This window comes from Ambystoma mexicanum, chromosome 7p, assembly GCF_040938575.1.
Source record: "Ambystoma mexicanum isolate Mex_15411 chromosome 7p, UKY_AmexF1_1, whole genome shotgun sequence".
NCBI classification, from domain to species: Eukaryota; Metazoa; Chordata; class Amphibia; order Caudata; family Ambystomatidae; genus Ambystoma; species Ambystoma mexicanum.
Window position 1 is genome coordinate 673,959,255 of NC_090939.1, and position 22,950 is coordinate 673,982,204.

Consider the following 22,950-nt stretch of genomic DNA (forward strand, 5'->3'; position numbering starts at 1 on the left):
AATCACCTTCTTTAGTATTTACAGTTGTGGTTTGATTTGTTACATTAATCCCGTTATTCCCTCCCCTCTCGTTCATCTCGATAGAGATGAACGCTATAAACCAATAAGTAACCAAGCCAAACATCATTGTAAAAAATAATGTAATGCATACAGACAACCCACACTCATACGAATATCTACATCTTTCAGCTAAAACGTCTCTATATCTAATCAATCTATTTGTTGCAGGCTGCCCGTTTGTTGCCATGGTAGTTCCTGTTTGAGATATAAAAGTGCATTAAGTACGTGCATGTAAACATTTTTGTTGGCACTGTATGTACCAGGAGGTCATAAAAGGGAGATGGTTGGGGAGGGGAGGGGGAATGCACAGAGAAGGGGGCAGACAATACATATTTATTTTTTTTCCACTGTTATTTTCACTTAAACATATTTTGTTTTTCTTTTTTTTTTATTTATCTCGATCAATAACCTGTAATAGAATTCTTTCGTTAACAGTTTTATCTATCAGTTACACTCCTCCATTCATTTGTTCACGTTCACTCATCATTTTCATTACTTTTGTTTGCTGTTGTCTGTGCCTCCCCGTCCACCTCTTCCTGTACACTATTATATGCCTTTCGCACATCTGTCAAATGTATCCAATATTTGAGCCCTTTTACCTTTACAGCTGTGGGTGTGCAAAATACTACTTCGTACGGCCCATGGAACCTTGGGGCATTCCACCGGCGCACAAAGCTCCGGACATAAATGAACTCTCCTGGCATTAATTGTACCTGTGTTTCAGGTTCCGCAAGGGACACTGTTGTGTTCCCTTCTTCCCTTGTGAATGGCGGTGAGAGCCGCCTTGAGATTGCACGCGCTGCCCTAGTTAGCTTCTTCAGGTATTCTGTGAATTCATCTCCTAATATTGTGGCGCTTCTGTGTGCATCTGATTGTTGGCGCAGTGGGGTATGTGCTGTGTGCATCCGTCTCCCTGTCACAATTTCGTGCGAAAACAGATGGTGATCCTTGCTCGGCTGATTACTCAGCTCAAACAGTGCAAAGGGTAAGCAGTAGATCCAGTTTTTCTTCAATGAAAAACACAATTTAGACAATCTCCCTTTTAACAGACCGTTCATCTTTTCGACAATGCCGTTACTTTGAGGATGATAAATCGAGCACAGTTTATGCTTTATTCCCAATAACGCGGTCACTTCTTTGAAGAGCTCGTTCACAAAATGAGTGCCGTTGTCTGAGCGAATTACATCACAAATTCCCCAGCGCGGGAACACTTCCCTCAGTAGGAACTTTGCAGCGCTCTTAGCATCAGGTCGCGCACATGGACCCGCTTCCACCCACCTGGAAAATGGACATACAACCACTATCATGTAGCGTGCCCCATTACACCTCTCCCCCATGTCTGCATAATCAATGTGCAGTTCTCTGAAGGGCCCTGTAGGTTTTGGGATTGCCCCCCTGAGTGTCCGTAGGGTCATCCCAGAGTTATATATTTGGCACGTTGTGCACTCCATTGTCAATCTAGATATGTGTTCCTGGAGACATGCCACAAACCAATCTTCCTGTATCTCTGCTGCAATGTGTTGTTTAGTATTATGCGCTGGAAAGTGTAACTGCTGAAATGCTATCTCTAACAGTTTGATGGGCATTACTACTTTTCCTGAGTTATTTTGGCGCCACAATAAGTCTGTTGCCGATTAGCTGCACCCCCTTTTTTCCCACAGCATCTTTTCATCACAACTGGCACCTTCCTGCAGCTCTAGTATTTGTGATATGGGCATGGCATTGTATCCTTCTGGAAGCTCTTCGTTCGTCTGGTGCTGCAATAGGTACTCGCCTGTTCCATGTCTTTCAAAATACGAAGCCTCCTTGGCAGCAGCGTCTGCTGCCGCGTTCCCCAAAGACACAACGTCGGTGTTGGACGTATGTTCTTGGCACTTCACTATTGCTACCACTGTTGGATCTTTTAGGGCCTCAATCAATTCCTTCAACAGTTCAGCATGTTGCACTGGGGTCCCATCTGCCCTTTGAAACCCTCTCCGCCCCCACCGGGCTAGACCGTGTACTGTTGTCGTCATGTAGGCTGAATCTGTGTATATTGTTACTGCGCATCCTTTAGCTGCATGTAATGCTTCTATTAGGGCGATAAGTTCTGCTGCTTGGGCTGAGAAATGGGACGGAAAGCGATGCTGTACTAGTACTTCATACTCACCTTCTTCTAGCCTCACTACTGCTAGTCACACATGTTTCTCTCCTGTGTCCATGTCAATCGACGCTGACCTATCCACAAAGTACACCTCTCCCTCGCTCAGGGCATTTTCACACACCACCGTGCCCTCTCCCACTTCCCCTGTGTACTTTGCACAATTGTGTTCTTGCATGTCCTCTAGTGTGCATGGTTCTGTGATGAATGTTGCTGGGTTTACTGTCCTGCACCTTACCACGTGAATATTGGCGCTAGACAATATTATCTCATAGGCAGTTGCTCGCTGTGTGGTCAGTGTGCTTTTTGATCTTTCAAGTATTGCAAATAAGGAGTGTTTCACAAACAACGTGACAGGGCACCCCATTACTATTGTTGCACTTTTCTCAATGGCGAACGCGGTGGCGGCGAGAGACTGCTCGCACGCGAAGTGGCCTTGCATCACTGCATCTAATGTGCCACTATAGTAAGCCAATGGTTTATCTCCTAGGGAAGTCTTTTGTGTCAGTACAGCTGTCATAAGAGTTCCCTTGCAATGTGAGGACAGGTAAAATTCGGCTCATAATCAGGATTGGCGAGTACTGGAGCACTCAAGATCAGCTCTTTTAGCGACCCAAACGAGTCACTCATTTGTTTTGACCACTCTATTTTCCTGTTCTCTTGCTGGGCCTCTTTGAGTGCTTGCAGTAATGGCCTGGTGAAGGCTGCATAATATAGTATCCATGCTCTACAATAGTTACACATTCCCAGGAATTTCTGCATCTCCTTCACTGTGGTCGGTTCTCTCACTGACCTTATTGCTTCTACTCTGTCAGGTATTATTCTTTTCCCGTCTTTTGATATCAGCTGTCCCATGTACAGCACTTCTGACTGACAGTATTGTAGCTTCCCCTTGTCCACCTTGTACCCTTTATTCGCCAGCAGCATCAAGAGGGTTACTGAGTCTCTTCTGCACGTCTCTTCACTCTGTGCGCAGACGAGCAAATCGTCTACGTACTGAATGATCATGCTTTCAACTGATAAATTACCCAGGTCTTCATGTAGTATGCAGTTGAATATGCTTGGACTTTCACAGTACCCCTGAGGTAGCCTGCAATGCTCGTATCTCTTCCCCCCTAATGTGAATGCTGTCAAGTATCTGCTTTCTTCTGCCAAGGGGATGGAGAAGAATGCATTTTTCAAATCAACCACTGTGAAATGTGATGCCGTTTTTGGAATGCTGCACAGTATGGATGCAGGGTTCGGGACCAAAGGGAATTCTTTTTGTATGACGTCATTTAGGGGACGTAAATCTTGGATCATCCTCCAAGCCCCTCCCTTTGCTTTTTTGATCGGATAGATACAGGTGTTACATGGGGAGTTTGAGGGCACTATTATCCCCTGTGCTAGCAATGCATTTATTGTCTCTTTTATCCCTTCCTCAGCTTCGCGGGACAATGGGTATTGCTTCACTCGGGGCACAAATGCCCCTGGTTTGAGTTTTATTACCACTGGTGTCACTCCATGTAACAAACCTATATCATGGGGGCCTATTGTCCACAAATTGTTTGGCACCAGTCGCATGTCATCATCAAAAAAGGACGATGGCGTTCCCACCACTGCCATCAACTGGACGGGTACTTGTCTTGTCTGAACCAAAATGTCACAGGGCATTGCTATTTCCATTATTATCTCACCATCACTCTCCGCATCAGAAAAGAGATCCTCATCAGATAAGTCTCATAGGGCAATATCAGCATTGATGCACAGTACAATGCGCCATTCACACCCGTCTATGTGCATCCCAATTACTGCAATCCTTTTTGCTGATACCTGTACAGCATGCAGGTCTAAGGATACCACTGAACCTGGTGCTATGTCTGGGCATACTATTGGGCGGAAGATAAATTCTGCGGGTATTCTCCACTCTAACTTTTTTAGCTTGGGAACTACTTGGGCCAGTGTTTTTAAACCTTCGATGAACATTCTTTCGTCCACTGGCATGCCGCGTATTTCTGGTGCTGTTGCCCGAGCATGCACCACCAGCATTACGCGTAATGGGCATATTCCTGGGGTTGAGCACACTATCCCTCTTTCTGTAAATGATATTGTCATGTTAAGCTTGCTAAGAAGGTCCCTTCCGAGCAGGTTTAATGGCGATTGTTCATAATACAGTAAGGGTGTCTTTACCGTTTTACCCCCCACTGTCACATCCAAATCGTCTGTGTAAGGAACTTCAATTACAGCCCCAGAGAACCCCTGCATCTCTAAATTCCGGTTAGATAACGGAAACCGGCCCTCACGGATACATGATTTCTCGGCTCCCGAATCCACCATGAATATGAACTGCTTGTCTCCTATCTGCGCCCCTACCAATGGTTCCTCCGCTGCATCGTAGGTGGTAGATAGAACAGGACACGCAAGTGTTCTCTGTGGGCTGTCCTATGCTGGTTGTCTCATTGTCCCCCCCTGGCTGAAGACGCTTCCTGAAACTACTGACACCCCACTATAGGGGGCTCGGGCTGATGCTCCATTGGCATTCATTGCGAAAGGGTTGCCTGGGGTGTAGTGCATATTATTGTCGTTTTGTGGGTGATTCTGTGTTCTGTAATGATGCGCTTGCCTTTGCTCTGGGCACCCCTGTTCTTGTTCCCTCTGTTGTCGTCCCATTGGAAGACCATATGGGCTTCCCGGGTGAGGGTTGCCATAGTGTTCCATCTCTTGAAATCCATTGTTTGATCTATTCCTGCACTCTCTGGAAAAGTGCCCCACCTCCTGCAGTTCCAACAGTTTCCCTGCGCACCTCTGGGACCTTGCCATCCATTTCCTCCGTTTCCCCCGTACCCTTGTCCGCCCCCTCTGCAACCCCTGTACCACATCGTCCCCCTCGAGGGGCCCAATCTTGCCACTGCGAACCTCCACTCTGCTCCTGCTCGTTCCACTGTGGTTGCCCTGCTCCTGCCCAATTCGTTGCTATCCTCCCGTGTATTGCTACCAGCCCCTCCTCCTCCTCTTCTCCCTCCCTGCTGTGTGGGAGCGCGGCTACTGCTGCAGCGACCTTCACCAGTTTTGTGTGTACTAACTTTGCCTCGTCTGCCAATCTTTTTTGCACTATCTCGTTTTCCCTCTCTTTTATTCGTTTACAGTGGTGAACTATTATGCTCTGTATTTCGGGCCACCCTTTTGCTTCAATACCTGCAATTTTGTCAAGTGCCTTTTGTACCTCTTTAGGGAGCCCTCTCTTTATTATAAAGTAAAATAATGAGGTTGATTGATACCAGGGCGTGCCCGTTTCTGCTCTCCACATCTCCTGGACCCAAAAAATGTAATCCATAGCATCTTCTCCATCATTCATCGTACATTGCATTACTGACTGCAAATCTGGGGTGTCTGGGAATGTCTCTCTTAATGCGTCCCACATCCTTGCACGTACTGTGTTAAAAGAGGCCCCATCATGGCGATCGCAGTCTAACGTTACTCCCGGGAAGCCAGCCTTTACCCATACTCTGTCAGCTTGATCCCCAACTGCCGATACTAGCAGACTTTTCACATCACCTATTGCTAGAGGTACCCCGGCTGTGTGTTTCTCAAATGCATATATCCACTTGCTTGCCCCTCCTGATAGCGGTGGTAATAGCTTTAACAGATTGGCCTTATCCATCTGAGCCCAGGGTATGTAATTCGGCCTCCCTCCTCCCCTGTGTATTAGTGGGAGTTGTAACTTCCCCTTTGTTGTCTTATCTGTACTCACCTTCATTCTGTTCTTTCCTAGTGGGGCCATTTTCGCCAACCTATTCCTTAGTCGTCCTGTCCACTCTTCTTCCATGGTTCTCCCTGGACACGCGCCATCCACCCCCTCACTTCCTCCTCCCATTGCCATGCTTAATCTTTCACTCTCCTCTAAGTCCTCTTCTATATCACACAAAAGCTCCTCTCTACCTCCTGTGGTCCTTATCTCATTGTCAGTACGCTCCTCCCTCTCCTCCAGTTCAATTATTCGGGCTGGTTCTTCTTGTATCCTAAACAATATCTCCCCTTTCTTCCACCCTTCCTCAATGGTTTTATCATGACTCTGTGCTCTTGATGTCGGCTCTGACCTAGCAGCATTAGTCGCAGTCTGTTCACATATGCTTTTTATCCTCGAGAGCTTGTCTTTTGCTACAGAGAGTCTAGACTCTAGGTCTTCTGTTAGTTTCTCTATGTTCACTATTGGTGTACTTACCTGGTCGCGCTCTCTATGACTCTCATACGGTGGGGGTGCTGTTGGCCCTCGAGTCATAGTGACTGTTGTTGGGGGTACATAGGTTGGGTCACTGTATCCTTCTGTGGGCACTGGCTTATTTAGTATTGGGTACAACCTAGTTACCTCGACTGGTGACTCCCCTTCTGGCAACACCTTGTCGTCTTTTGGTATCAGCAATGGATTTTCAGTGGTAGATGGCAGATCAGTAGCTAACTCCCTTTTCTTGTGCGGGGGTACTTCTTCAAACAATCTCCATAGGTCTAATATTTCTCTCCTATTATGTAACTGCTTCCCATTGTATTTTAAACAAATGCATGTAGCTGCGATATCTAGGATACTCTTGTCAAACGATCCCCCTTCTGGCCATATTTGGGGTAACCCTTCCCCCTTTAGCTCTGTAATCCACTGATCATGATATTTCTTAATACGTTCAGCATACCCAGGTAGATTCTTACAAATATGGGCTAATGGTGTTTCCGCCCCCATAGTTCGTGGTTGCTCGATACAGATGTATATCTATATATATATATATCTTTATATAGATGTATCACCAGATATATCTAAGTATTTGTGTATCACTGCGTGTGGGGACCTGCGTGTGTTTCTACCACCTGAACAATATAAGAATGGCCGCGCACAGCCTCCATTCTGTATACTTTAGGGGGCACATACAAAAGCAAACCACCCTTCGTACACCACCAATATCTTCAGCAAATTTATCCAAAAAAAACAGTCACTTTACTGCATTGCGCTCTTCCTTGTAAAATTTCTTCTGGTCACACTTAACATGACCACACCATAATTATGCACTTATGACCACTTTTACACATTCATCGTGACAAATATGTTCTGGCACATGTGATGCGTACCCACCCATAGGCAACACTCTATTCACAGCTCAATGTGTAATCCCTTTCCTCCCTTGCTAGCTGTCCCTTTCTTTCTTAATCTGATATGAATTTGTCTTGTAGTTTTGATATAAACTCGTCTTTCTACTTAGATTATCTTTTTTTTTTTTGTACTAACTCTGTTTTTACCCCATAAACCCAGAGAGAAGAATAGAAAGAATAGCAGTCACTAATGTATTCACTGTGTCTCCCTTTTACCAGACACCTTTATCTTATTTTCACTTCTTCATATATTCCCAGTACTAGTCAAGATAGCACTATGCGGCGCCGCCTTCTACCCCCTCGCGGAGCTAGGTTCCCGTCTCTTTATCTCTTTTCACCTCTTGATCCCAATGGCCATATGCAAAGAAAAAGTAAAGAAAGCCTAGAGTGGTTCTTAGTAGTCCCAAAGTGTCCCCTTTCAAACAACCTTGTTCCCTGACCTGTTTTCCTCCCCTGCTCCCTTTATGGTCGCTCGCACTTAATACTCACGTGCCCGTCTTGAACCGAGAGTCTCCGAACTGGGTCCGTCCAGGCAGTGTTGCCGTAGGCTCAACAGTCAGCCCCGGCTCCGGCGAGCGGTACTCAAAGGGGATTTTTCAACTCGGATCCTGTACCCTCTCTCTGTTGAGTGCGCACTTCTGAGCGTACCGGTCGCCGTTGGCGGGCAGCCTTCCGGAGCCGTCGTACCGTGCGTATCCCTTTTCGACCTGAGATTTTCGTGCCAAAGGGGATGGTAGGGATATATATATTAAGGAAAAATAATCATCATGCTGTCGGGGTCACCACTGAAGGCGAGCGTCCCCAGATAGCACGATCCTCCCCACAATGAGAGACAATAATGGACTCTCCCAAGATGGGTATGAGGCGAAGACAAAGTGCGGGTGAGCTTAATGGGAGTTTATATAACTCGAAATAGGGCATGCAAAGGACTCTGCAAACTCCGAGAGCGCTCTGTCTGACAATAGCAAAGACAGGCGTATATATTTACAAAATGCGGCATAAGAACCTACACACTATAGGGGGCACAAGTTCGTGGGGATTGGGTGGCGACGACTAACTATAGGTGCAGCTGTGATGTGGTTTTCCGTGGTTGGTGGACGTCACTGGTTACCCACGTGGGCCGGGCCGGGCCGGTCAGCTGGGCTCATCCGGGCGGTGTTGTTGTGCCAGCCGTGACCAGTGTCAGTGATGAACGTCTTTCTTGGCTTTCTGCCCTAAGGCCACACACACCGCATTCATTCAATATTGCAATATTATCTTCCCCGGTAAATCTTCCAATAGGTTATTCTACAGGTTAATGCAACACAGGAGGAATGCACCTAGAGTGGGGTCTTTTGGTGATACATCAATATATAGTTACCATCGTCCTGTTGACCGGGTATCATAGGTCGCGAGGTTGGGCCTCAGGGCAAGGGGCGAGCTGTCCAAATTATCATGTCTCGTTAGAAGTCATTATGAATGTGTTCCTACAGCGTTGCTATAATATTGAGTGTCCTAATTTTACAGGGGCCATTAACCTGGGGTGAGCTGGTGGGTCGTGGAGCCTAAGAAAGGGTGCCTTCGGGCCTGTGTTTATGGCCGGGGTTTACTGCTGGGTTGTAAATAATTCAGGTGGCTGGCCGCGCCCCTGGGAGCTGCGGGGGACCGTGAATGTTTGAAGCGGCTCCAGCCGAATTGGGGGAGGTGAAGCAGAGCAGCACAGGCCTCTGCTTTCCGTCTGGCAGGCTTCAATGGGGAGGAAGAGGGAATGGCCTTGGATATGCCCACAATGGTATTTTCCTCGTGCGTTGCGGATTATGTGGAAGAGGCATAAACATTCATATAATGTACAATACTCATTGAGTCTTTTCAAAGCTTATGTTTTCTACATTGTTGGTGCCTTTACATGGCCATTTCAAATGCGTTACCTATACCCATTTTGCAATTGATAACTATATGTTAAGTATTTAACAGCCACAACATTTTGTTAAATTTCTATACATGCACGGTAAGCGAGGTAGTAGTAAGGTTGGTGGAGCACGCAGGAACAACTGGCCAATGAGACTGATGGCAGTGACACATGGTGAGCTTGGACATTCAAATACATATTGTGCATTTTCGTGCACCATTTACATGAGCTCCCAATGGGGTTGAATTTGTCTTCCTTTGCACTCTAGCAGCATTAGTTCAGTTATGGCATGGGACCTTGGGGTGCATTCTTCTCGGCGAACCATATAACATGAAAACCCCGGGACACTTTTACCATTTGAGCATAGCTACGGGGATGTGGGTACTTCAACCAGAATGCCATATAAACACACATTCTGCCATCTTCATGGAGGTTACATGTTTTAGTCAAAAAGGTCATGGAGAGAAGAGTTTCATCACAGGTAGTTTGCTCATTAGCATTTGGGGGCTCTGCTTTTGTCGGGGGACCATTTTACAGTTCTTTTCCACCCCGGCCCTGCTGGCCGGGTCACACTGAGAACCGTGATACACTGCGGAAGGTGAATGTTACAGTGTTTGCATCTAGCACTAGCTCATGTCCGTCTGTTCGTGGGAACGGGCTCCCAGCGCATCTGCCATGGAGCTGCGGCCGCAGGGACAAGTGAGACTCTCCAATGGTGGGGGCCGCGCTGTGGTGCACAGGGCTCATGCCATTTTGATTTCACAAAATGGTTTCCAGGGCCTAGCTTAATACAGCATGTTTGGTCAATGTCTCCAGCCAGTGGTCCACCCGCCACCTGGGCCCTGGTGGCAGGGGGAACCCCCGACGAGCCATGGACTTCACAAGGGCGAGAGGCTGCAGGGGAGGGGGGTCTCTTGGACCAATCCTCCCATACAAAGGCAAAACCAAAGACTGCACTATTTCACAATGCCGTTTATGTACGGGAAAGAACACACCTATGTCTGGAAGTCCTGTATAGTAGGAGAGAGGTCTAGGTTTCGCCATGCAGTTTAAATACTTTCACAATGTGGTTTAAATACTTTTCCAGTGCAGTTTAATTACTTTCCCAATGCAGTTTAAACACAGGAGAAAAACACACCTAGGTATGAGAGTCCTGTATAGTGGGAAAAAATGCCTAGGTTTCACAAAGCAGTTTAAATACTTTCACAGTGCAGTTTAAATACTTTCACAATGCAGTTTAAATACGGGAGAAAAACACACCTAGGCCTGAGAGTACTGTATAGTGGGAAAAAAGGACTAGGTTTCACAAAGCAGTTTAAATACTTTCACAGTGCAGTTTAAATACTTTCCCAATGCAGTTTAAATGCGTGAGAAAAACATACCTAGGTCTGAGAGTCCTGCATAGTGGGGAAAAAGGCCTAGGTCTCACAATGCATTATACATACGGCCAATAACCATAGTGTTACCTCAGTAAGGCACAGGCTAAAATCAGCAGTACTAAACAAGTATGGCACTCTCTAGGTGCGATTCACACCCCTGTCCCTGAGACTCTGAGGGTGCGGTGCATGCCAGTAATCACACTATTCTAGCATGGCACAGGCTAAAAAATCACAATATTATTCTAGTGAAGGTAAGGTTGCTATGTGGCAGGGATTTCAGGATAGAGTGATTGCTCTATTCCTCACCCAGGCCACTCCTACCTTAATAGTCGCTGCTGGTTGACAGCTGGCCACTAACCTCCCCTGCTGACACCTGCAGACACAAGATGGAGCCACCTCTGTAGGAGCCGCAGTTGCCTGGGGCCCTTAGCTGCAAGGGACTACCGGGCAGAGGGCTGCCCTGGCAAGGTCCGTTATAACCTTTAGACGCACCAATCAGGGGCGGTGGGATGGGCTGGGAGGCGGGAAGGCTCTGAATCAGGAAATGGAAGCAGGTGGGGGAGAACATAAAGGGAGCAGCTGAGCCATACGGTCTACAAACTGTTCTTAAAATTGGGCTGGATAACTCGGTGGGCGATACACGATTATCAAGTCAATTGATGTTTTATGATCCAACAAACATTTAAGATGTAAAACCTCCACATCTTCATCAAATCTCACAATAATCAGGGTGAGAGATTACACACACTTTAATAGCAAAAGAATTCTACACCGTTGTGAAAAAACCTTCCATTTTTAGTTTTTAGTTTTTCTTGAGGGTCAAAAGCAGTAGTAGCAGAATAGGAGTTAGACTAATGCAAAGACACGGGAGAACTAATTCCATTGTAAAGTAGGTCAACCTGTGCAAGATTTAAATATTTGAAAATAACAGAAGCAAAAACGGAATCATTACATTTCAAACTCCTTCTAATGCAAAGCAGTGGAAATATTAAATAGAAAAGCCCATTGTCCCCACTCAGTGAGGCACGTTAGCCGAACTAGGGACCAGAGCCAAGAACAGGAAACGTAATGCTAAGCAAGGACCTAACCAAGAGACAGGCGGCAGAATGGGGTCTCACTGTCCAGTATGTCCAGGCTAAATAGGGTTTGCACTGCCTCTGGTCTGTCAAGCCTGTAGGCTCACAGTAATGACATATAAGCACTGTACCTAGTACAATGCTGCTGGAAAATGTAAACACAACACTAGGCACTGAGTGACTGGTAGAATAATTGTCAAGCAGGCTAAAGCTGCATTGACGGTATGGCAAAGGAGTGGAAATATGTTAGCCTATTGGACAGAAGATTATAACCTGTGCAGGAAAAGTGAAATATCACAGTTACTAATTAAAAAGTCACACATTTAAGCATTCAGTGAAATATGCAAAGACACTGTTGCATGTGTACGCCATTAGTATTCATCAAATTACTGATTTACTGTTTGTGTTTAAACCCTGTGCTGACGGGGATCTGTTAAGCCTGTAGGGCTCACAGTCATGAAGGGTAAGCACTGTACCCAGTAATGCTGCTGGGATATGTAAACACAGCACTTGCCACTGTGTGACTGCTACTATGATTGTCAGGCAGGCTAAAGCTGCATTGATGGTATTGCAAAGAAGTGGACATATTTTAGCCTAGTGGCCATAGGATCACAACCTGCAGTAGGAAAAGTAAAATATAACTTGGTCTATGGGGACTTTTCTCATAGAACTGTATTGAAAAGAGAATCAGTGCCAATAGTGCACTAGGTTAGAAATGAGCCTGTGTTGGCCAGAGAGGCTTGAAATAAAGAATTAGAGAAACTCAAGGAGGCTGGTGTAATAAAAGAAATTGAATTGTCAGAATGGTTATCACCGATTGTTGGCTCGCAAGCTGGACAGTGGTTTAAAGAATGTGTTTAGATTTCCGTGAATTAAATGCAAATATCTGGGTGGATAGACATCCACTTACTAACATAAATGAGCTTTTGGCCACAATAGGCCAGCAGAATGGTTTATTATGTTGGATTTATCATCCACCTATCAGATACATTTGCACGAGGAGCCTCAACCTTTAACCTCATTTGTCACACCTCTTGAGATTTACAGGTTTTGCAGGATGCCTTTTAGTTTGGCATCAGCATTAGTAGCATTTCAGAGACTTATGCAAGAGTTGTTTGGTAAAATAACAGGAGTGAGTTATCTTCTAGAAGATATGTTGGTGTGGGGGCAAGATGTGCAGGAACATGACAGAAGAGTGCATGTAGTGTTGAAGATATTACAAAATATGTGATTGACGATTAACATGACAAAAGGCCAAACAAGACCACAAAGTGTGACCTATTTGTGACTCACTATTGATGTAAAAGGGGTAAGACGCAAGGAAGAGTTGTTGTAGGTTGTGAGGCGGGCGCCAAATCCATCAACTAAGGAGCAACTTCGGTCATTTATGGCCATGACTAAATATTATGTAAAGTCTATACCTGCACATGCAGAAAAACTGGTGCACATGAGAGAATTTTTAAGGAAAAACATTCACTTTGTGTGGTCTAAGGAATGTATAGATTCAGCACCACCATTATCGTCATTCACTGTCAGATATAAAACAATATTGACAGCAGTTGTGAGTGAAGTGGGTGAAGGGCCTTACACAGCCAAAGGCAGTGTGGGCAATTCATGCCAATATCATTTGCATCAAGAGTTTTGAGGGATGCAGAGAAGAGATACGTTGTGATAGAGAGGGAAGACCTTGCAGTATGGTGGGTGTCTAAACATTTCTGCACATTTTTATGGGGCATCCCACATGATATGATATGATATGGCATTTATAACACGCCTATACACAAGTGTTTCAAGGCGCGACAAAGCAAAGGAGGGAGCCGAGGGAGGACAAAAAACAATGATCTTACTAGGACTAGTGACATTGAGATCACGCAAATGCAGGTGAGAGGAGAGAGGAGAAGTGCCAATGGAGGGGGGGTGGAAGGATGGACAAGTTCAGGACAAGGAATCAACATAACAAGTAGTACAGCCAACAGGTGGCAAGTGCGAGTGTTAGAAGTGTAGACAACAGGTGTCTAATAAGTGCAAGAAAGAGGACTGTACGGTTACAGATACAGACCACAAGTGCAGGGGGTGACAGGAGGCAGTGCCGGTATGTAGCTGGACGGGCAAGGACCTGGGCCTGAATTCAGAGGGTAACCAGGTGACCAGTGCAAGTGTCAGACAGGAGATCAGCGTGGGAGAGGAAGAGAGAACGCAGAAGCAAAGAGCAAGGTCTTGAGGTGCTTCCAGAAACTGGAGACGGTGCTGCTCAAGTTTCTGAGAGGCAGGGAGTCTGTTCCAGAGGGAGGCACCAGCCGAAGAAAGAAATCTGCCCCAAACTCATTGCTTGGATAAGAGACTGACCCTCAATGAGTTGGAGGTGGAGGATTGAAGGGCTCGAGTAGGAAGATATTTCCGTAGAGAGAGTTGGAGGTTTTGCAGTCCCAGGCCCCAGAAAGCCTTGTGGACAATGCAGAGGGTCTTGAACTTGATCCTTGCTGCCACTGGGAGCCAATGGAGAGATTTCGGAGCTGGAGAGATATGATCCCTGGGCTTGAGGCCACGGACAAGTCTTGCAGTCCTGTTGTGGATGATTTGTAGAGGATGGAGAGTAGAGGCAGGTAGATTTAGAAAGAGGCTGTTGCAGTATTCCAGCCTAGAGAGAACCAGAGCTCTAGAGACAGTGAGCATCTGAGGGAAAGTGAGGAAAGGAAGAATATTGTGACAAAGGTTTTGACAACTAAAGTTTTGGGCTCAGTGTCACCTAGAATAGCAAAGTGGATGGTGGATTTGCAGGAGTACAATTTCAGCATAGACTATGTGCCAGGATAGTGGAATGTGGTGGCAGACTGTTCATCGAGATTGCAGTCGAGAAACTTTGGATGCGGAAGGATACGTAAATGAAGAAATACAAGTGGCTAGTGTGATACCGACTATAGGCAAGTCAGTCATTAAGGGAGTGTGAGGAAGATCGTAAAATAGCATGGATTTATAAGGCCTGGATGAAGGTTGAAATTAATACAAGAAACAAGTTGCAGGTAAGGGGTATGGCATGGTGTTGGATGAGTTGGTGGAAGCACTGTGCGGTATAACAAGAGGTGACAGGTTGGTGCCGCTGAGGGTTTTAAGAGGAAAATGTATTGAATTGGTCCACTAGAGGACATTTTGATAGGGCATTAACCAAGAGGCGATTGAGAGAGTCGTATTGGTGGACGGCCCTGGACAGTGATGTGGGGACTTTAGTGAGTGATTGTACAGTGTGTGCTGTGAGCGACAAAAGCCAGGTGGTGCATTCACAACCAGTTTTTCCCATAACATTTTCGGATAAGTAAGAAACAAGGTTGCATTTGATCATCTTGGTCCATTTGACACTCTCAAGGGTGGTTTTCATTTCATTTAGTCATGGTGGATTATACGTCGAGGTAGCTGGAGTTTACAGCATCGTATTTAGTCACCACTGACTCACGAGGGAGGACCTTGCAGTTTAGTGACAGAAAAAGGTATGTTTGCTGCGTGGAAGATGACAGAGTTTTTGTAGGAATTTGGGATCGGACATCATAGAACAGCATTGCTGCTGCAAATGTTTTGTGGAAAGGTTGAGCAGGTGTATAAAGGATGCGATACAACTAGCATTGGTGAACAATTTAGATTGTCAAGTGGTACTATCTGAGGCCATAAAGGCTTTTTTTTGCTTTGTAGAGCAAGGTGAGTGCAACAACTAAAATTCCTCCTGGGTCTTTTCCTTGATTTTGGGTGTAATAGATCCTCTCCCAGCCCTGTTGTGTGTCCCTCTCCCTCGCTTCCCAACCCACTTCCATTTCCTGTTTCCAAGCCCGCACGCCCACCTCCCCTGATTGATGCAGTTGTCCGTGTGCTGCTGGGCTACCGACCAGCAGTAGCCCCAGCTCGCTTCTTTTGCTACGTAGAGCAAGGTGAGTGCAACAACTTTATGTTCTCTCCTGCTAGTTCATGGTCACATCAATATCCGCTTGGATCAGAACTCCATCCATGTGTCATAATTGGGAGAGGAACTGTCCGAGCTTGGACTGACTCAACTTGTGAAGCAGATAGCACTTTCAGCTGGACATTCTTGATTGTGTTGTTTCCACTCCTAATCAGACTGAGATGGAGGAGTCGCTATTTTTTCTGTGGTCTCATCATGCATTTATTCCATTTCAATTCAAGTCCCCTATTTGAGTACAGGCTGAACCATGGCAACTAGTGACAGTTAGTTGAGGTTCATGGTCTAACCTATCGGTGGAATAATTATCACCTTTTTCCCAAATATCACAAAGCTTTGGTAAAACATCTAGCTTTGAAACAAGTTGCTAAGCCTCTCATAGCATTGGATGACTATCAAGCATGAAGTAAATCTCCTGGCTCCTATCAAATTGAGGTAGAATAAAAAAAGACTATAGCATCAGTAAACCTTGGTTTACTTCTTCTCTGGTGCACAACCTTTGATTTGGCTTGACCCAGATTTATCCGTAAAGGTCCAAATTAGTAAGGTTTAAAGTACCTTGCTCTTTCAATTGAAAACTAAAAAGCTTTTTGAGCTACTTCACATTGCCAGAGAAGATTCAATTAATGAATGCCTTCATTGCCAGTCGGCTTGATCATTTTAATGACATCGATCTGGGGCTTCCAAAACAATCTCTGGTTTAGCTCCAGCACGTGCAGATAGGCTGATTTTTCATCTTAAACGGCAAGATCATATCTCCTCCACATTGTGCACATTGCACTGGCTCCTAGTTGTTAAAAGGGTGGAGGTCAAAGCAGGGTATCTTGTACGCAAGACCTATTTTAAGGAAGAAACTCCTTTGATTAGAAATCATTTCTCCCACTATACACCTCAGTGACATCTTAGACTGGCTTCAACCCTTCCCCTAACCACACCCCAAATGTATACACCACAAATGGGGTGGAAGATCATTTGTAGTTTAGTCTACCTCTCCCTTTATGCTCCACTGATGACCATCTAACTTTTAGATGCAACCTAAAGACCTGGTTGTTTCCTAGTTTTTATTTTAAAATCTTCTTAAATTAACACAGGAATAAGCAATAAAGACACAATGGACCAGAAAACCAACAACAAGGAAAATAGCTGGGCACCATAGGCATCGAAGGACATTTATTTAAATTTCAGGCACAAAAAACAAATCACACAATGAGCAGGGACATCTGGGTTACACATTTCAAGGGGTTCGACACTGCACATATCGCAAGACACACCAGAATAATCAACAGATCAACTTGTAAGATTCCATAAACAGGTGTTTAGGTGGCTCTAACATCTCAAGGGGATTTATCATCTGAGTGAGAAGCATTGTCTGCAAGAGGATCCTCCAAGCACCCAGGTTCGCAGTTGGCTCATTCATGCCATTTTTCAGGGCCCTGCACCATTCCACCGTTTTCTGCCGTGGGCCACTTCAACCAATCCCTCCACCACACCTTATAGCTAGGTCCCGAACAAACTCTCAAATACATGGAAATTCTGCGTTTAGCAAGTAGTGCAGTTGAAATCACCACCCATATCCAAAAGAGACCCTGAGATGTGTCAGCCTCTTACATAGGGAGCGGAAGAAAGCAGATGCATCATGATTCGGGGTGTATGAGTTCACAATACAAACCTCTCTGTGTTCAGAGAAGCCCTGTACAATTACCAATCTACCTTGGTCATCAGTCTCTACCTTAATCAACTTGAACGGTATGGACCCAGTGATCCAAACCAGATTTCCCTTAGCATTCCTTGAGTATGGTGAGCCGTATCCTACACCTCCCCATTTAGGAATGACTTTAGTGAGCTCTCACCCAGCAGTTGCGTTTCCTTTAGTAAGGCTATGGAAATCTGTTTCCTATGCAAATAAGAAGCAATCCTATGTCGCCTCATATATGAGGACATGCCCCGGATGTTCCAGGACACAATCTTAAATGTGAAATAGAAATCTCTCCCGCTTCCACCCGTCATCCCACCCCCTCGACAGGTAGCATCCGATCATCATCAAGCACTTCAAATGTCCCCCCCACACATACCCATCACATTACCCATCTCTCCCACATCCAAATACTCATAGCCAGCCTTCCCTGCTATAACATTGCCTAAAACCAGCAACGGTAAACTGAAACAAAAATGACCCATGAAAGTTATAAGAAACAGTGACTCAACAGTGTAAACCCACTCACGCTTTCCCACCCCCCAAAAACAGTTATGCTACAGAGGTCGATGGGCATGGGGGAAGCCACCATGGTGAGCTCAACCAGTGGCACATCACCCCCATGGCCGTGGGCTGACTGTGCCATATCACAGTGGCCCTCATTACGACCCTGGCGGAAAGCGACTGACCGGAGCGCCACAGCGTAAATAGCGTTTCCGCCATTGCACGAAGGAGCAAAGTGCGGCCCATTCCGACCCATCGGGCACGAGCACCACGGCATGGCGGAAGTGCAAAGTCCGCGATGGCGGAAAAGACCCCAAAACGGCCCACACCGCCGCCGTACGGCGCCCCAGGTGCAATACCGCCACCCCTCTTAGCGGTCACCGCAGTGTGCGCCTACCGGAAAGTACGGTGGCCGGAAATATACGGAAACGGAAGTTAAAACATGGGCCCGGAACGGGAAACAACCCGGCGTACACCTATAAATACACTAAAACCACACAACCACTAAAATCACTACCCTGAAACACACCCCAACCCGTCAACCACCCTAGCGAAACCAAGAATAATGGGAAAAGCAGCGAAGAAAGCGTGCGACCGCAAGCGGCAGGTCCACTTCTCCCGTGAGGAACTCACCGTGCTAACAGAGACCCTCCAGGAGAATGCTGCCGTCGTCTTCTGCACGCAAATGACCAGGACGGCACTTGCAAACAAGAAGGCCATATGGGCTCTGGTGGCACAGCGGGTAAGTGCGGTGGGGACCGCACCCCGCACCCCACAGCAATGCCGCAAGCGATGGGACGACCTGCGGATACGCGTCCGCAGCATACTCTCTGCCAACCGCAACATTGCCACAGCCACCGGGGGAGGTCCTGAATCACCCATCAAGTTGACCCCCTGGGAAGAAATCTGTGCCTCCACCATCGGAATGGAGAGCATAGAGGGAGTCGGAGGGATGGAGAAAGGAGTGCAGACATCCGAAGATTCAGGTAGGTGGGCCAGATAAAACAATGCCAAATCCACACAGTCCATCCATGTGAAGTACCATGCGTCCACATAGTGCAACAGAAACACATGTCCAGGAGAACGTCCACACACATCGGCCTGATAGCGCACGTTAAAACCCACAATAAATACATAAATAATTAAAAACCCCTAATACACGCACTACACGTGCAGCAGGCACACCCTAACTGCAGGCTGCCAAACAACTGCACCCTCACTCCACACACAAATCAAAGCACCTCCAAGGGCCCGGGCCAAATCACCCTCAGGTACCACCCCAATGCATGTGACACAATGCAATTCCAATTCCCACAGACCCACCAATAACCCTCGCCCTCCTCTACTCCACCAGAGGGTCCGATCCAAACGACGAGCTACAGGACACCCCTACCAGCACACCTGCAAAGAGGGCCAAGACCAACGGCCAGAGACCCTCCACCTCAGCTGCACGCATCAAGACACGGCAGCAGCACAAATCAGGTGGCAGCACAGAGGAGGGAACATCAACAGGCACCCCAGCAGCCAGCATGCCCACAACACCACCACCACAGGTCCCCCCAATGGATGCCACAGAAGGCACTGCCTCCGGTGGCAGCAGCACCATAGGTGACACCCCATTGATGGCAGCATGCTCCGACACAGAAAACGGGGATGCCGAAGTCAGATCCATCCATGACCTGTCCCAATCCCCCTGTCTGTCCCATCCCGTACAACATGAGGATACCACGCAGGGGCACCCACAAGACGACGACTGGCCATCCCCCACAAGCCCTGTGGCAAGGCAACATGAGGTCAACAGCCCCTCTGTGACACCCCCGCAAATGGCCTTGGCCCAGCAGAGGCAACAGTCCCTCGACCAGTTGATCGAACAACAGCAGCAACTGGCCACGCTCCTCAAGGACCATGCTGATGAATGTGGGGGCACTAAGGCAGACATAGAAACATCAACTGAGACACTCAGGGCACAAATCGAGAGTAGCACCGAGAGCCTGAGAGTCCAAATGGAGAGTAGCACCGAGAGCCTGAGAGTCCAAATGGAGAGTAGCACCGAGAGCCTGAGAGTCCAAATGGAGAGAAGCACCGAGAGCCTCAGGGGGGAACTGCATGCGACGGCCAAGGACGTATGTGCCGAACTTGCCGCAGTGCGCCGTGTGCTCACTGAGCTCTCGCAAACCCTTAGGGACATGCATGGACGTGAGCAGGCAGACACATCATCCGTTGCAAGCTCCGTCCAGGGCAGCCCCCAACGTAGATCTGGAAGGAACCTGCGCTCCACAGGCAGGGGTGCCCCTGATACCCGCAGAGGGGGCTTGCAATAGCGACAGCCCACTGACAATGAGCATCTTTGGACACTGGTGTTCGGGGGGGAGGTAGGGGGGTGGAGGGGGTGTGTTGGGCTCACTTGGGTGGCGGGTCGATAGGGTGTTCAACATGACATCACATATGCCATAAAAAGTGCACGATCAACCAATGAGATGTGTGGACATTGATCTTTGTGTACTAGGCCATCATAGGCGTACAGTCCATATTGTGCATGTCCCAGACACACGCAGTGCCACGAGTCCCGTGTCCATGTATCAGCCACCAGGCGTGAGTGCTAGAAGCATACATCAATGAGATGCTGACGAATGTCACGGGCCTCCGGTGCCTCGCAGACTCCATGAGGTGCTGCCACATCCCCACCCTCATCATGACCATCATCAGGTGCTTGCAGTTCTGCGTCAGGGGGCATGGGCACATTTCTACGTACGCACATGTTGTGGAGCATGACACATGCCATGACCATCTTTGCAACCTTCTCATGGCGGTACAGGAGTGCCCCGCCAGACCTGCTGAGGCAGCGGAAACGGCCCTTCAGTAGGCCGAATGCCTGTTCTATGACTACACGGGTACGTGAGTGGGCATGGTTGTAGTCCTCCTCATGCTGGTCCCGTGGGTTCCGGACTGGTGTGAGGAGCCATCTCTTCAGTGGATATCCAGCATCACCTGTATGTGGACGAGAAACGTATGATGTGGAATGCCATTGATACGTACGCACACCCCCCCCCCCCCTTCCTGCCAGGTCATTGCCAATTCACATACCCCACATCATCATGCATGTAATGAGACTCACCGAGTAGCCAGGATCTGTTCCCTGCGTGTCGCTCCATGTAGCGTGGTATTGTAGAGTTCCTCAAGACCATAGAATCATGGGTTGATCCAGGGAATCGGGCACAACAATGTGTAATGATCCTGTTGGAGTCACACACCATTTGTACATTCAGGGAATGAAATTGTTTTCGGTTGCGGTACTGGGCCTCCATGGCATGTGGGACGACCAATTCCACATGGGTGCAGTCGATGGCACCAATGCAACCCGGTATGCCGGCAAGTGCATGGAATCCCACTTTCGTGTTTGTAATTTCCTGCTCCGAGCGTGGTAGGGAGATGTAGTCGTCTGCGTGCTGCAGGAGGGCATCGAGCACTTGCAATAGTGTCCGTGAGAACAGTGGCTGAGAAATGCCATGCAACTGTCCGACTGTGTGCTGGTAGGTGCCTGTGGCCAGGAAGTGTAGTACAGACACCACCTTCAGTAGGGGTGGGATGGCGGTTGGGCTATCTATCATGCTGACAAGGTCAGCCTGTGTCATGTCCACAATGGCGGCTATGGTGTCCCGGTCCAAACGGTAGAGGGTGTGGATCTGCTCATCAGTGAGGTTGAACGGATGTGCTCGGAGGCGTGGGATTGCGGGCTGCCTGCGTGGTGGTAGTGGCTGTGCTGGTGGGCCTTGCTGGCCCTGCCTTGCCCTCCTCCTCCTCCTGCGTCTCCTCCGTGCGGCCGGTTGTAGTTGGTGTTCGTCTTCCTCTTGGAGTTGGAGCACTTGCAGTGCTATCAGGTCCCCCAGGGCCAACATCGCGAGTCCTGCCGGTAGCATTTCGGTGTGGTTGTGGGAGGAGACTGGCTGTGCAATTCATGTGTTTTCAGGCTGTATGGCCTCCACCTGTGGTGATTCATTCCACCTGTGCAAACTGCTCTCCCCTTTGGCCGAGCACGTCACGCGCACAACGCTGCAATTCGGGGAATGGTATCTTGCTATTGCTATCATGTATTTGTACCCGATGGGCGTGTTGGATTGGTTGTTATGTTCATTCGGCTATGGTCCCATTGTTTCCCATTCTATCTGTGCAGTCGCGAACAGACTTGTGAAGGGTCAGTGGAACGTAGTACTCGAGTAACGGTGGGCCCTCATGCATCACTGTACCGAGTTGCAACGACGGGCGGGGCGTCCCATTCGTGGGTGAAGGCAGTTGCCATTTTCACACACAGCCGCACTCGATGGAATAATTAGTGATTTCAAACGGCCACAGATGCCTTTTCGACGTGATGTTGCAAATGAGGAATTCGGAGGGCGGCGCTTTCGGTTATCAGCTGGCGGCGAGGAGATGCCCACAGGTCTGACTGCAAATATAACGTTCTATTGTTCAATGTCCTTGAGACAGGGCCCATGGCGAGGGAGCAATGACTGATATGAATAGTTTGGGATGCGCATTAGCTACGTGGCCGATGAGGCCGGCCGTTCCCAAATACATGTTACTTCACAACACTTGAATTACGGGCTGGGGCACTGTGGATTTTGCAGGCTGCATAACGCACAGAATCAATGGATGTTTCTAATGTCATGTGAGTAAATATTCAGGCGTTTTGATACCGGGATGAGGGAATGATGAATGGATGCATGGGCAGGTGATTTGATACAGAGTTTGCCATGTACAGGGCTTCTTGGGATCTATCCGCCTCCCCTACGCTATGTGATGCAGGCCTGCCATAGTGGGACCATCGTCTATCTGGCCTTGTTGAGCCCTCCCTGTCTCGAGGCGCCCTCAGACACTTGTGTCCATGCACGTTGACATTCCCATCTGATGGATTCTGTTTTGACAGACGCATGCACAGGTACACTCGTTTGTGATGGTGTTTGCACCTCGATATAGATGGTTATGAGTCGCAAGTGGTTTTGGGGTGGTGTTGATCCTTTTGAGTGGGCTAGCATGCATATGGCTGTGGATTTCGTGTGATCATTGAAGTGAGTTGTTCGAATGTAGTTCTGATGGCCATTCTGTTCTTTTTCTTTTCTTTTGGTTGACAGGTATCTCCTCCCCTTTTGCCACTGCCATC